Source organism: Falco peregrinus, chromosome 2, assembly GCF_023634155.1.
Source record: "Falco peregrinus isolate bFalPer1 chromosome 2, bFalPer1.pri, whole genome shotgun sequence".
NCBI lineage: Eukaryota > Metazoa > Chordata > Aves > Falconiformes > Falconidae > Falco > Falco peregrinus.
In genome coordinates, this window is record NC_073722.1 from 4,994,397 (window position 1) to 5,005,189 (window position 10,793).

The 10,793-nt window shown below is 41.1% G+C and overlaps 1 long non-coding RNA gene across 1 annotated transcript in view; it reads left to right on the forward strand.

The window, feature by feature from the left end:
* The first annotated feature begins 12 nt into the window (after positions 1–12).
* LOC129783759 (uncharacterized) overlaps positions 13–10,793 on the forward strand; it is a 73,873-nt gene continuing 63,092 nt past the window's right edge. The window contains exons 1-2 of the long non-coding RNA XR_008745618.1: positions 13–196; positions 5,488–5,529. This is a non-coding gene — a long non-coding RNA (uncharacterized LOC129783759). The remainder of the gene's footprint in view (positions 197–5,487; positions 5,530–10,793) is intronic.

Below are 10,793 nucleotides of genomic sequence, written 5' to 3' on the forward strand. Positions count from 1 at the left end.
GAAATCCTGCGAGCTACAGGGCTCCCTACACCCAGACACCCTGCTCCTGTCCGCAGTCAGAACCAAACGGGCTTCCTTCCAGCGCTGCTTGTGGGGCAGCTGGGCCTTCTGCTCCCGCTGCGTGTGATTACCTGCGGATAAGAGGGACGCTTCTACCATTAGCAGAGGGGGACGTTGCCAGGAGGAGCGATTTCAGGTATAACAAGGGAAAACTGAGGGAACTCAACGCGGCCCGACGAAGGAGATAGCTGCTCATTTCTCCCGCCGGGACGGAGCAGGGCGGCCGGCCCCGGGAGGGCTCGGGGGGGAGCAGCCCCGGCTCCCGCCACCCGCCACCAGCGGGCGGCTCCAGCACCCGTACCTCGGGGGCCTGCTGTCAGCCGCGGGGGCCGGCCCCGGGGCAAGGCTGGGTAGCCCTGCGTGCCGGCGCCCAGCCGCTGTCTCCGCCGGGGTCTCCGGGCCCGCCTCATACCAGGCCCCCCCGAGGCGCAGGGCGGGCACAGCGCAGCGGCCGGTTCCCCCCTGCACCGAGGCGCGCCCCGCTCCGCCACAGCGACACCGCGGGGCGCCCCCCGCCGCCGCCGCCGCCGCAGTCCCCGCCGGCAGCCCGGCCAGCCGCCCGCCGCTGCCTGCCCAGGCGGCCCGCAGAGCCCGCCGGGTGGCGGAGGGAGGCCGGGAAGCCAGTGCCCGCGGGTGGCTGCCCTTCGCCCCGAAATGGCGGGAGCCCCCCCTCGCTGAGGGGCCTGCCCTGGCCGCCCCGCGGGGATCTCCCGCCTGTGGTGGTGGCCGGGGCTGCGGGCGCTTGGGAGGGATTTGTGTTGGGTTTTTTTTTTTTTTGGAGCTTTTTGTCGCGTAGACCTCCGTGTGTTGTCGTCACTCAGGGTGAGCTTGCTCTGTAGCTAGGCACAGCTGTGATACCTTTTCGTCATTTACATTTTAAAAGTACTGTTCTGCCACACGTTGTTTAAATTTAAACAGATTGCGTGAGTCTAGTTGCAGCCTGCCAGGAAAAAAACCTCAAAACAAACCACCACAAAAACCTCACAGAAAAAAGTTTCCCTACCAAAATATTTGGAGCTCCTAAAACATATATGAACAGTATTTATTGTTAGTGTGTTCTGTGCTTCGCTCTGAGGAGCCCACAGCGGTGTGAGGGGGCTGCCAGGCTCCGCACACAGCCAGGCCTCAGGCGAACAGCCCAGGCACAGGCCGCTAGGCCCCATCCTTGTAACGCACCTGTAAGGCTGACCTGCTTGGGAAACGTTTCCTCCAGCTGCCACAGCAGCTGCTGCCACACATCCCCGAGCGGTGCTACTGAAGGTAAAGTGCTTTTTCTAACTTTAATTTAGAGCTGTCTCAGGCTTTTAACTTAAAGCTTCAATAACAGTTCATGAGTGGAAGCGGTATATTTTTTTAGATGCGCTATTGCATAAAAGCTAAAAATCTGGTGAGATTTGTTGGTAAAGGAACAAATTCAACCCCAACCATTTATTTCACATTTAAATTGTATGTAGTTATTCCTTTCAACGTTGGTTTTTGGTTTTTTTTTAATATGGAGGGAGTAAGTGGATGAAATCTATGATATAATTGGTGGGATATGCTGAAGAAATTTACGTTTTTTAGTATTCAGTCATGAGGCTTGTCATTCAGTGCTTACGCTGAAGGTTTACACATGTGCTTATACCATCCGAAAATTATAGTTCCATGGACTGACAAAGACATCAATAATGGTATACTTGAACATCATTCTGGAAAGATAGTTTGTGATTATGTAGACAAGAGTTAAGTTAGGATCATGACTCTCAGTCCTTAAGAATGGCATAGCTGTAATATTCAAGGATTTCAGGGTCTCCAAATAGTTCTAACATGTTTTTGCAGAAGTACAAAGTTAGTGAAACCCCTTTCCACCTGTTGCTGGACAGCTGAAGAGTTTAGTGACTGGAATTAGTCCAGAAGTATTACACAACACCGACAAACATAAATCTTATATTTAGCTACTTACTTACCAACCCAGAAATATTTTTTTTCTTTTCATTTTTGTGACTTCATAAGGGGGAAAATAAGTTTTGGCCTATGTTTGCAATCCATAATTAATAGAATATAAAATCTGTCACTGTAATGTGTCCCTCATTTACAATTTTTTTGGACCCTGTTCTAATGTTGGTGACAATGTTGTCTCCTGAGGTGTTTCTTCAGTACTCTTCTGTGAACTAGAATCGGAACTTTTTACTGGGAGTCATTGATGGAGAAATTTTCCCTTAAAGTTTTGGGAATGCCTTTCTAACAGCTAATGTTTTCGATTTTTGAATTAGGATTTCAGCTTCTCCTTAAGCTACGCTAGTAAATCAAGTATGACTTTTTTTTTTTTTTTTTTTTTTTTACATTGTGCTGTTTTGTCAAAGATAACTTAGAAAATGTTTGTAAGTTGTAAAAGACCATATTGTACCATGAAAGATCTGGAAGACAGCAGAAGGCTTTGCTGCCAACCAGTGTAAGAAGAAGAAGAAGAATGAACTAGTGATGCAAGAAAAATTCACCATTTGCATAAATGTAAAAATAATTTTCAGGCTAAGCCCCTTCATGATGTTGGTATAAGCCATCCAAATCGTGGAAATTTCTCAGAATATTGCCTTTTCAGTGAAGACAGAATCATTGAGACCACTGAGTTCTGCCACTGGTAAGTGTAGGAACTGACATATGCAACACACCAAGTTGGTATTACCAGGAGTCTGTGTGAATTTCAGTCAGGGAAAGAGGAAATCCTGTGGCATACTACCAGTTTAAAGACCAAAGAAGGGTTCTAAATAATTAAACTATAAATCTACCCTGAGAAATAACATTTACTTGGAAGTTTCTTCATGGTATTCTGCTGCCTGTTTGCACCATCAGGGTGGGCGCTACGGAGACCGTTTTTAGTATATCTGCATTGTGATCTTCCTGGATTCCTGAAAAGCCAGTAATAACAGTGAGGGCAACAACAAAAGCCTTCTGGAGTTGTCAGCTCCTGCTCACAGTTAAATGAACAAGATCAGCTGTCTGAAAATAAGACAGCTTCCTAAATAGGGAGAAATGTCTAATCCCAAATTTGAGACAAACTGAGAATGGGTATGGAAGTCTTGGCCTGAAAACATATGGAAGTCTTGGCCTGAAAACAATATAATCATTGTAAAATTCTGATGTACTTGTTTATCTGAAACAAGACCAGTACCTTGTTTTGTTTAGAAACAAACTATTGTGCACATCATTTTATATAAACACGTGTCTGGAAACTGACCTATGAGAGGCCCTCTGTATTTCTGCAGCAGGAAAACCAGTGAAAAATAGCAGAATGTTCTTTTTGGATTTCTTATGCAGTGTACAGGAGAATTTTCCAGTGCAGAAAGAAATGCCAAGAAAGTTAAAACACTGCACAAAATCACAGAAAACAACAGTGGGTCATTAGGCAATTAGCTGCAAATGAAGAATTGGTTTAGCCAGTTTGAGTTCTGTGTTAGCAGTCAGTGGAAATGTAGTTAGCTGTCCTTTCTTCTCTCATGAGCTCTTTTACGTAATGGTTACCTGTTGTTAAGATGAAGACTCATCTAAATTGCAGCTCCAATGCAACAGGCTTCTTAATTAAAAACACCCAAAAATGTTCACAAGAGCTGTAGAGGGAAAAGAAACTGAAACCCAAGGACAGGAGCAGATAAAATAGAGCAGCATCTGAAAATTGCCAGAAGCATAACAGTGAGTGGGTGAAATTCAGGAAGCGCTGACAAGTAAAATGAGGAAAGGAGTAGTCGGGATTCTGAGAAACAGGATTTGTTTAGCAGTGTGCAGTTACTTGAGTAAGAACAAGGCAATTAGTTATGAGATTTTATTACTAAATTTGAGGAATAACTGTTTTTAGTGAGAAAAATCCCACTTCCACAATGTATCATTTTTTATGACATTTAAAATATGAAGATATTTATGAAGCATTCTTAAAAATTTTCAGGCTTGGAAGAGCTGATAGAATCCATAATTCAACCTCAAATTTTAATGGTCATCAGAGAGTAAAAAATGGGGGAAAAGCCTGGTAGAAGAAGTCTAAAGTTCACTTTAAAGGTGACATTTTGGAATTTGCTAGGCTTCATAAATTAAAATTATCGGTAATTTATGAGATTGCAACCTTGGGAAAGAAAACAGAAAAGAAAATCTGCTGAAACATGCAGGGGCAAAGTAGAGTAAAAATTATGAGGAGATGATATGATACAAGCAGTTACATTGTAGGGAAGAGCTAGGCATGCACTTAATGGAAGTAAATAAACAAATGCAGTGGCCAGTTGTAATGTACAAGAGCAAAAACCTTCTTGACAAAGCCAGCAAACAGGGACAGTACAACCCTATAACGGAACAATGTACAGCACCTTGTGCAATGAAGAGTATTTCAAAGGAAACTTTCAAGGCCTCTCAGCTGCCCATGTTCTCCCATAACTTGAGACATGGAGGCTCTTCAGAGAGCTTGCCAGACCAGAACTTCTGTGGCCACCAAGACAGGAACAGGGGAGAAATCCCTCAGCAGAACCCTTGTTGCACAGTCCCACTCTCTGTGTACAAGTGGTGGAGATTCCCTTTGGTCCCCAGAAGATTGTTTTGGCATTAATTTCTGAATGGGACCATGTGGATGACGTTATGTTTGTGTGGTACCTAGAGTGGCTCGCTCACCTCATTCCTCACTGTTGTTTGCCTTAAGAGCTGAGGGCTGCTGACTGGATCCCTTTTAAAGTGGGAAGTGCTACAACAGATGAATGTGAAAACTAATGTCACATTAAAGGGTTTGGTGCGGGGCGGGGGGGGGGGAAAAGAAAAGAAAAGTTGTGGGATGAAAGTATGTAATTGCTTGGTCACATCACCGGAAAATGATTTCTGCTTTGTGGATAGGTGAATTAGATGTGGAGGTAAAACCTGACCTTGAAAAGGTAAGCTAAATAACTATTTTTTGACAAAGAATGCTTATTCCAGGCCTCAGGAGGAGTATATAAGCTGTAGAACAAGTTCCAATAAATGAGGAGGATAAATTTCAACATGTCTTCTTTTGAGATATATATGTACAAACTAGTCAATAGTTTGTCATGAAGTTACTCCTTTGGTGGGCTTACTAGACAAGAGCAGATAGAAAGAAGGGATGGGAGAAGTCTTCAGGTCTCATCTCAAAGGAGCAGAAAATAAGCATCCTTTACATACCAACTTCTTGCCTCTTGCAATTATAGCCATTTAGCTGTGAACCTCTGAACCTCTTTGATACTTAGAAAAATGTGTATCTGTACTGGAGTAAAATATTCTTCTTTGAGGGAAGGGCAAATGATGTATTTTGAGTGAACGGAAAAACCCCTGTGCTTGCTTGGCCCTTGTCTTGAGCTGCTGAGCTAAGCAGAAAAAAGAAACCTTTGGAAGAGGTTGCTAATAGCCAGTGATGTGAAGCAGCATTTCATTTTATGATGTAAGTCTTTCTCTTACCTCTTACAGGGAGTCATTTTAAGATGGAAGAGACGTTCTCTGAAGATGAAGGTAAATTGTTTCTCCTTGAGATCTGAGGAGAATTCTGCTTTTCCTTCTTATTCTTATTCTTTTTCTTTTGATGATGATTCCAATAAGCAGTATGATAGACTGGCTATAATTTGAATAATATAAGAATTAATATATTTTTAAAAACTGATGCTCAATACATTTCCCACCCTTAAAAAGACTGCAAAAATATTGATTTATTTTACAAAACACTTCAACATCACCTACTGCAAACCTTTAGAAAAATGGCAGGCATTACTCTTTTAGTATGAGGGTGCAAAAAGTACCAATGATTACTAGTATTTTCCTTAACCAGTATTTGGCATTGATTTATTCTTCCTTAAAGAAAACTTTCACAGGAAGAGTCAACAACAGTATTCACTAACTGTATTTATTAAAAAAAAGGAAGAGAGATATAAATATCTAGAAATAGTCTATTGTTCTCATAACTTGCGGTAACAGATGCCAACATCTGGGGCTCAGGTCTTTGTAGCCCCATGAATCTTCTTCATGAAGTGTGGGCTACATATGAACAGCTAATTAATTTTTTTTCTGTGTCCTTAATTATGACAGAAATGTTAGAATCAGCTACAGGGACAGCTGTCACCCTTTGTTGTGAGACAATGAGTAGACATATTCCACAAACCTTTGAACAGGTGCAACTTAGGTTTATTAAAACATGATAGCAGTAAGTATTCAAGTATGTTAGGTGTTGGGATCTGACAGGGCGATCACGGAGACAGAATACGTTAAATATTTGGAGATGTCAGTTTGGCTCTCTACCTTGAGAGGCAATGTATAAGTTGGAGCTACTGTCAGTTTACATAAACTGATGTCTTTCAGGGAGGTCTGAGGTACCACGGGCAGAGTCATTTGAGATATAAATTAAGAAGAGGTTTCTTTTATCGCCACTGTGGCATGCTTGCCCGCTTTTATGTGTAGGGATCTGTACAAGTGTAACTATTATATTCTACTCTACTAATTCCGTTTTACCATGTACAGTATCCTCTGTTGTTGGTACTTAAGATACAAGGTTAGACACTTAGCATTTTTGTCTGACCTTGGAATTTGGGGAAAAAAGAGATTGTCCTACTTTCAGATTACTGTATTATCTTTTGTATTGTGGTGAGAATATGAGTTTGAGCCCTTTCAGCATTCTGGAGGAGGGGTTGTTTTCAGGAAATTTAATTGCCATGAAAAGCCTTTTGGCAAACAGGAATGAGATCCGGTGCAACACTGCAGTCTGAATGCCTCAAAGGTTTTGCCTTTTTCCTGAAGAAAAAGGTGGTGTAGAACCATGATTGATTTGACAATTAATTGGCGAGATGCTACCACTGTAAGCTATATTTTACTCAATCCTTAATTCTGGATAGATCAGGACAGTAGCTGATATAATTTTTGCTAACAGACATCAAAAGCTACAACTGTGTTTAGGTGTGACTTTCAAAGAACAGCCTTTATGTCACAGGGCCATTAGAAATCCATGCTTAAAGGGGCTTAACTCATTAGCATTTTGTGGACCTGTAAGGAAAGACAGCACTGTATGTCAGTGCATCATTTCTGAAATTGCTACACTTTCACACTCTGTCAGAGTATGTCTTGATTCAGGAAGGCTGGTTGTTAATAAGCAGTGGATAGGAAGTATGTAGGAAAGGCAATTAACAGAGCTGTGTGTTGTATGTATTCACAGAGAAGAATCTCATAACAAGTCATAGTGAGAATGGGAAAGGATAGATAAATTTTGTGTCAGAGAAGAAATGAGCTGGACCTGCTGGAGCAAGTCCAGAGGAGGGCCACAAAGCTGCTCAGAGGGCCAGAGCACCTCTCCTGTGAAGGCAGGCTGAGAGAGTTGGGGTTGTTCAGCCTGGAGAAGGCTGCAGGAAGACCTTAGAGCAACCTTCCAGTATCTAAAGGGGGCCTACAGGAAAGCTGGAGAGGGACTTTTTACGAAGGCATGTAGGGATAGGCCAAGGGGTAATGGCTTTAAACTGAAAGAGGGTAGCTTTAGGTAAGGTATAAGGAAGAAATCCTTCACTGTGAGGGTGGTGAGGCACTGGCCCAGGCTGCCCAGAGCAGCTGTGGATGCCCCATCCCTGGCAGTGCCCAAGGCCAGGCTGGATGGGGCTGGGAGCAACTGGTCTAGTGGGAGGTGTCCCTGCCCATGGCAGGAGGTTGGAACTGGAGGATCTTGAAGCTTCCTTGCAACCCAAACCACTTGATGATTCTATTATTTTTAGAACTGTAATCCTATATTAGGATGAAAGAATCTCCTGAAATCCCTGTGATTGTGTAGTCTTAAATAAATTTATGCTCAAACAGAAGTGTAAAGAACTAGTCCTGTTAACCCAGTGCAGGATCCTTACCTGGTCTCTCATTTTTCCAATTAATTTGAGTTTAGGGAAAAGAGAAATTGTTATAAGCCAGAGAGCAGCTGGATCAGCTGATAAAAAAACTTGCTGGTGTCTTGGTGTATGACTAGTTTTAACACATTTTACTCTGTGTGTTCTTTCTTTGTGCTGAATGGTTATTTGTGCGTTTTTCTCTCATTTTGTAACTCTGACAGCTTCTTTATTTCAACCTCAATCCACTAACCTTATGTGAAAAAAAAGCAAAAGAACAAAATGTTTATGAATTATTGTGCTATTTATCCTTCATAATGTGCCTTTTCCCTTCCATACTGTAACTGCCTTGACTGCTTACTCTGAATTCTAAACTGTGAGCTATGAATCATTTCTTACTCTTACAGTGTCTGATACAGTTGGACCATCTCTGCTTCTGAGTGTTCTTGTAATATACGCTTTTCTTATAAATAATAAAATCAGATAAGGTAAACAGTGGAATAATCTCACTTTGAAACAATTATACTTTCCAAATCATACATCCTACTTGCATATCGTTTTGAATTGGCTTGCTCAAAGAGGTGCGCGAGATCTAGAGCAGCAAACAGGAGCTGTCTGTAAAAAGTGACTGTGGTTTGGGAGGTAGGGGTATTCTTGCAGTGAAAGTAAAATGAGATGGAGGGAGTTTGCAAGAGTAAAACAGCAGAAAGGGATGCAATTCTTGGAAAAGATTAGAAAGCCAAAACAAAAGTATTTTAGTTAAGTGTCTCATATTTGACAGTTTTAACCCACTCCTAACTGTCATAAATGTGCAAGCTGTCGAAGTGAAAATGTTACAAGTCTAATCTCTGCAAAGTATATCAGCGATGAGAATTATTTATGACCCTGCCAGTTAGAAAAATTTAAGTCAGAAATATGATTACTAAATAGGTAGCATTCATTTATAATTAATAGGTTGAACAAGTTCTATACACAAACTGAATAGTCAACATGTGAAAAGGATATTTTACCTGTACGTAGACTGAAGGCCTAATTGTGCAATCATAGATTCTTTTTGGGACTTAGTCTTGCTCCAAGAATACTACCTATGCCTGTGCTTTGTGTATCTGCACAACATGCAAGCACCTTGTAATTATGCTGGCTGCAAAGCTGCTGCTGGGAAACTTATATTCTTCTCTATACGTAAATGGACTGAATATTTTAGTGCCTTGTGGCAGGAGTGTACAGGGCTGCTACTGACACCCTACAGGTTTTGAGTAAAACCATAAACAGCATTGCTCTTTGGCCTGAATGTGCTGAAACAATTTGGCTGCCCGTTACCTTTTTTCTCTCTCTTTTTTTTTTTTTTTTGGCCATTGAACATACTGTTCCAGTCTTCAATGTATCTGGTCTAATTATTTCTTAACTTTTTATAGACTGCTGGTTTAGCAGGATCATTAAAAACCTCTTAAATCAAGAATATACGAAAAAGATATTTTTTTTTTTAATAATTGTACAGAGAATGAGACATCTATAAAAATCTAGTTTTGAACAGTGTCTGGAAAAGAAAGACTGTGAACAGCCTGCAAGAGGTTTTTCCTCTTTCTCAGAATCCTCTTGGTATTTACTGAATATTTTGTTTTCTGAGTAAGAAATAATAATCTTTAACTAGTCTACAGTTTCTGTGTTTCTGGCTTTGTCACTCCAATACAGTTGTAATTTTGTCAGCACATGAACTGTATGCAACAGTGTTTCTTTGAAGTTTTATTTTGGACAGCTGTACTAGCCTGTTTCAAAGAGAGAAAATTTTTCAGAGTAATATAATATACAATCTTTCAAGACTCTCCTAAAAGTTTTACTGGTCTTTGGATCATGCCCTGGTGTGGGGAGAGGGAGGATTAGGTAGACTGAGTGCAACTAAAAAGACTCACTGAGTATGCTAAAACAAATGTGTGCTTTACCATATATAGAAACAAAATCCTTTGTGAACTTGGACGTTGTGTAGATAATATTACTTACCAAGCATATGCTGTGGAGACAAAAATTTTAGTTGGTGGTACTGAGCATATGCTGAAGACTTGTATGCCTTTATTTTAAAACTTCATGTATTAAGAAAAAAATGAATAATCTGCTTGTGGAAGTTTCTTGTTAACAGTTTCAAAAAAAGCTGTCTGAATAGCTTGCTTGGATGAGAGGAGAAAAAAAAAAACCCACATGAAAGGGCAAATCTGCAGAGTATGGTTGCCTGTAGAGATAAAATTTGCTGGATGTATGCCATCAAACATGTTTTATTTCCCACCATTTTATTTATAAATGTATGAAGCCCCCAGTGAAAAATTAATTTTGTCCTTGTGAAAAAGCACCCCTAAAATAGAGTTTAAATCAAGCGCATGTGTTTTACGTGAAAGTCAGGTCTATACCCAACTGCACATTTGTTTCTTTTTATATGATTTATAGAAATTTGAACCAAAATCTGTGATCAAACACCTCTGAGCTTTGGAACATCTGAAGCCAGGTCCAAATTCTGAGACTGGACATACCTCTAGTTTTAAACAGTCAGTAATTTAATTTCTGTTAAGAAAATATTTCTCTATGAAAGTTGCAAGAAATACTTCAAGGTGTGTCTGCATTAGCAGGCAGCGTTGTTCAGTAGGAGCAGATCAGTTGGTACTGAGGACGTGGCATCTACCCAGTATGTGTTTCAGGGAGGGGCTGTTTAGCTCTGGTTTGATTCTGTGGACTGAATTCCCATTAGTGATCGGTGCACATTACCAGTGCTCCCAGAGGTCATCTTCTGGTTGAATTAATTGTAAAGGAAACCACTTTGTGCACTCAGAAGCTGTTGTGTGTTGTGAAACAAAATGCAGGAAGTGGGAGTGATGGGGGTGTTTACTTTCAGTAACGTACTTCTCATGTGAACACAAGTCTTGGTTTAATTTTTTAAGTGAT